Source organism: Tetranychus urticae, unplaced genomic scaffold (assembly GCF_039701765.1).
Source record: "Tetranychus urticae isolate SD_2017Ah unplaced genomic scaffold, NJAU_TeUrti_SD_1.0 Scaffold_4, whole genome shotgun sequence".
In the NCBI taxonomy this organism is placed as follows: Eukaryota; Metazoa; Arthropoda; class Arachnida; order Trombidiformes; family Tetranychidae; genus Tetranychus; species Tetranychus urticae.
Genome location: NW_028315836.1, coordinates 797,501 through 802,500, shown reverse-complemented (window position 1 = coordinate 802,500; position 5,000 = coordinate 797,501). Strand labels below are relative to the sequence as shown.

At 42.2% G+C, this 5,000-nt stretch overlaps 3 non-coding genes across 3 annotated transcripts in view; all 3 read right to left on the bottom strand.

Annotated features, from left to right (window-relative positions):
- Positions 1 to 1,125, bottom strand: part of LOC149093039 (large subunit ribosomal RNA) — a 4,168-nt gene extending 3,043 nt beyond the window's left edge. Inside the window, exon 1 of the ribosomal RNA XR_016200462.1 lies at positions 1 to 1,125. This exon is cut by the window's left edge and continues 3,043 nt beyond it. This is a non-coding gene — a ribosomal RNA (large subunit ribosomal RNA).
- A 476-nt stretch (positions 1,126 to 1,601) lies between these two features.
- LOC149093038 (5.8S ribosomal RNA) lies at positions 1,602 to 1,756 on the bottom strand. Its single transcript, XR_016200494.1, has one exon. It is a non-coding gene; the product is annotated as a 5.8S ribosomal RNA (ribosomal RNA).
- A 487-nt stretch (positions 1,757 to 2,243) lies between these two features.
- LOC149093037 (small subunit ribosomal RNA) lies at positions 2,244 to 4,413 on the bottom strand. The gene has a single exon (XR_016200347.1). It is a non-coding gene; the product is annotated as a small subunit ribosomal RNA (ribosomal RNA).
- Positions 4,414 to 5,000: the final 587 nt, after the last annotated feature.

The window sequence follows — 5,000 nt, the reverse complement described above, 5'->3', positions numbered from 1 at the left end:
GCATACATCATATCAATTTCTTTCAATTCGCCTTTCAAGCCTAAACAAGACTGATCAGCTTGCATACATGTTAGACTCCTTGGTCCGTGTTTCAAGACGGTTCGGATAGAGTACCGATCTACTGACCACAGAATCACTAGGTTAACGTAAGCTTGCCACTTTTACCAACAAACCACCAAAAGCCAGCCAATCCATGAGTTGTTTCAACACCAGGTGAAGAAACAGACATCATCAACGAAAGACTAGTCGGATTCGTCAGAGCAGATGACAAGCATTGTTGACCCTGCATAAGCAGAGATTCATCTCCAATGTGACTGTGGTAACAGTTGCCAACACTAGCTCACAGGCTAAGTCTAACAACGCAAGGAATATTAGTAGCTGTGAAAACTAAATGCTGATTAGGTGTGTGTTTAGTACACCTTGCTGTTATCACTTGAACAAGAGTTTTGCACTCTCCTTCACATTGGTCGTGGTTTGAGCACGAGAGTTGAGAAAATGCACTCCTCATGCACATATTGCACTCCTCCTATCAATACCAAGATCCAAGGGCAGGCTAAAAGTTACCCCTTAACCTACTGATCTTGGAACGCTGTAAAGCATTCTTAGCACTGAATAGAAAAAGGCAACAATACACAAGAGGAGCTGAGTTCTCCTCTCAGCTACACTTCGTGGTTCTATCCGTTTCTCTACAAGCGGTTTCACGTCCTTTTGAACTCTCTCTTCAAAGTACTTTGCAACTTTCCCTCACGGTACTTGTTTGCTATCGATATTACCATCGTATTTAGTCTTAGGAGGAGTTTACCTCCTAATTTGGATTGCACTCTCAAGCAATCTGACTCTATCCGCGACTAAAGCCAGTAATCGATATTCCATTAACCAAGATCTGCCACCGGCCTAGAACCGTCTCTGGGAAGAGGGCCCTTGTCAGAGGGACTTGCAGATTTAGTTGAAATAATCGTGACTCTAGCCATTACGCAGCACCGCTTTCCACCTTTCAATGGAAAACCTTTGCGCCGGACTCATCCCTTTTCACTCGCCGTTACTCAGGGAATCTCATTTGATTTCTTTTCCTCCGCTGAATTATATGCTTAAATTCGGCGGGTAACCTCACCTGATCTGAGATCAAAAATATTGATTAAGTTGATTAATGTTTATTTGTGTTGTTTGCAAGCAAGCAACGTAAATCTACTTTAATGTTTGCACAAATTTTGCCTTTGCATTACTTCTTAGGTCTGCTTTAACAGAATGAAATAGCTACTATTTGTACGATTTATACAAGTGCAAGAAGATTCATCAGTTAACAGGTTAGTTGATCACCATAGTTATCTGCAATACGACTTTAGCGTCGTCAGATAGGCGACTAACCTTAGAATCTCATGCTAGTATCTATTCATATATACTGCTTGCAGAGATGAAATATGCATTGTACACAAAATTTATCATGTGAAACAAGTAGATTTGAGATTCTCCTTACTAAATTGCAACGAATTGCAATTAAGAAAAGGAATAAAACATCAAGATTCATGCATATAAATATACAATCCTCTCAAAACAATGCATATATGGTAGTATGCAAGTGTTTTGTTGATTATTTTACATCTCAACTCTCAGACAGATGTGACCTCGGAAAAGACCCGAAAGCCGCAATGTGCGTTGGAAGCTCAAGTGCTCGGCGTGTCCTGCAATTCGCACCGATTATCGTAGCTAGCTACGTTCTTCATCGATTGGTAATTCGAGTGATCCACCGCTTGAAGATGTATCTTTGCCACCGTGGGACTTTTAATAAGTATCCTAAATCTGCATTGAGAGGGTTTGAAAACAATTGTATGCAGTTTATAAAAACCATAGTTGTCTTTACTTAGTTAGGCGAAGAAGTGTAAAACTTCCTTCTTTAAACCTTGCCGTCAGCATAAGCTGAAGACTTGATCAGGTACCAAGTATGTAGCAAGACAGGCTTTTCATTATAAACTACAATTGTTTTGCAAAAGAAATTATGGCTATCGTTAGATAACCCTCACTCTTTGTTGCATTGGATAATGAAAGATGGATGTATGAATGAACGAATGTAATGCAAATTAGAATCATGTTGCAATGGCTAAATGTTTGCAATAAACATTCACAATTGCGACTCTAATGCAAATACAATTCAATTGCATTCACCATATTAGCATCTACAATATCACTATGCAGAGTGTTTGATTGTTTGAAGGTTGTATTTCTCTTATAATAAGAGGGTAATACGTTAATGATCCTTCCGCAGGTTCACCTACGGAAACCTTGTTACGACTTTTACTTCCTCTAAATGATCAAGTTTGAACATCTTTCCAGCACAATCCGACCACTAGTTTCCCAATGGTCTGGATTGACCAGTCCGAAGTCCTCACTAAATCATTCAATCGGTAGTAGCGACGGGCGGTGTGTACAAAGGGCAGGGACGTAATCAACGCAAGCTAATGACTCACGCTTACTGGGAATTCCTCGTTCATGGGCAATAATTACAATGCCCAATCCCCATCACGAAATGGGTTCAAGCGGTTACCCACTCCTTTCGGAGCAGGAAACAGTATGCACGATGACCACTTCAGTGTAGCACGCGTGCGGCCCCGGACATCTAAGGGCATCACAGACCTGTTATTGCTCTGTTTCGTGCGGCTGCGAGCGCCGCTTGTCCCTCTAAGAAGTCGTTACAGTGCTACAGCATCCTTACCCTAGCCAATTCTGTAGGCTAATAGCAGCAGAGCCCTCAACAGCCGAAACCATCAAGAGATACTACCACCCACAGGTTGACTAAGGGGGAGTACTGCAGTGTAAACTGCAAGTCTATTTAGTAGGCTAGAGTCTCGTTCGTTATCGGAATTAACCAGACAAATCACTCCACCAACTAAGAACGGCCATGCACCACCACCCACTGAATCAAGAAAGAGCTCTCAATCTGTCAATCCTCTCAGTGTCCGGGCCGGGTGAGTTTTCCCGTGTTGAGTCAAATTAAGCCGCAAGCTCCACTCCTGGTGGTGCCCTTCCGTCAATTCCTTTAAGTTTCAGCTTTGCAACCATACTTCCCCCGGAACCCAAAAACTTTGGTTTCCCGGAAGCTTCCATTCGAGTCATGAAATTAGTTACTCAGAATGATCGCTGGTTGGCATCGTTTATGGTTAGAACTAGGGCGGTATCTGATCGCCTTCGAACCTCTAACTTTCGTTCTTGATTAATGAAAACATTCTTGGCAAATGCTTTCGCTGTAGTTTGTCTTGCGACGGTCCAAGAATTTCACCTCTAGCGCCGCAATACAAATGCCCCCGTCTGTCCCTCTTAATCATTACCTTGGATTCTTAAGACCAACAAAATAGAACCAAGGTCCTATTCCATTATTCCATGCAAGATCATTCAAGTTAAGGTAGTGGTACGCATCATATAGATGGTTGACCATACCGTTTTTAGGCACCTCTTTCGAGGTTTTGGACGCCTGCTTTGAGCACTCTGATTTTTTCAAGGTAAAAGTCTCGATCGCTTGAATCAACACTCGGTAAAGAGCATTGATAGCAAATATCGAGCAATTTTCTGTCTAAACACTATGAATGTAACCACCAGGAAAGAGGAATGAAGGTTCAAGCAAGCATCCGTAGACACAAGCAAGAAACCTAACATCACCATCTAACCCTTTAATCAGTGGACCCCATAGGTTCGACTGAAATCCAACTACGAGCTTTTTAACCGCAGCAACTTTAATATACGCTATTGGAGCTGGAATTACCGCGGCTGCTGGCACCAGACTTGCCCTCCAATAGATCCTCGTTAAAGGATTTAAATTGTACTCATTCCAATTACGGGGCCTCAATAGAGTCCCGTATTGTTATTTTTCGTCACTACATCCCCGTACTGGGATTGTGTAATTTGCGCGCCTGCTGCCTTCCTTAGATGTGGTAGCCGTTTCTCAGGCTCCCTCTCCGGAATCGAACCCTAATTCCCCGTTACCCGTTACAACCATGGTAGGCGCATAACCTACCATCGACAGTTGATAAGGCAGTTGCTTGAGGGATACATCGTCGGCTCAGAGGCCATACGATTTGCTCAGTTATTCAGAGTCATCACAAGAAATGCAACCGAAGTTGCTAAGATCCCCACTGCTAGTCCTTAGACAGCGACCGAAATCACTGAACAGGGTTCTAGGTGAATAAGAATCATTGGTCTTGTACTAATAAATGCGATCCTTCCGTCAGCAAGCTGAGGTTGGAACACTTGTTCATGTATTAGCTCTAGAATTACCACAGTTATCCATGTAAAAAAGAATATCCGAGGAACCGTAACTGATTTAATGAGCCATTCGCGGTTTCACTTTATAAACAGTATGTACTTAGACATGCATGGCTTAATCTTTGAGACAAGCATATGACTACTGGCAGGATCAACCAGGTAACTTGATGTTTTAGCAAAGTAAAATGCTAAACAAGTTGTTTTTGCAGCTATAAATACGATATCCTCAGCTAACAACCAGCAAGTGGATGTTAACTTTAACGAGGTATCGAGATTTATGTCGTGCATTAAGATGATTCTGCAGAAAACTCTTTAGAATCCATCTTCTTCCACTAAAATGTGCAAGCACATCTAGCAGGAGTAACCATTGCTGGGTACGTTTGCAAGTCAACTAAACAGCATAGTATTATAACCGCTTGATACCAATTTCTTGGATCAATCTGCGGTCTGCTTTGCACAAGCAGAGCTCAATACTAATACTGCTCACTCTGTTGAGTGACTAGTTTGAACATATATGCAAGATATGAAGTCTGATAGCATTAAAGCCCAACTCTCATAGATATTGTCAGTCGTACCAAGGAAGACCTTAGGTCTTGCAGGTACTCTACCTTTGTATAATAGTGTGTGGTGATAAGATGATTGACGATCCAAACCCATTCAGGCCCGTCTCTTCAACCACCAAACATCAACAGAATAACAGGAATAGATGCGTGAACAGCTACAGTCTGGACCATACCACTGCTTGATGC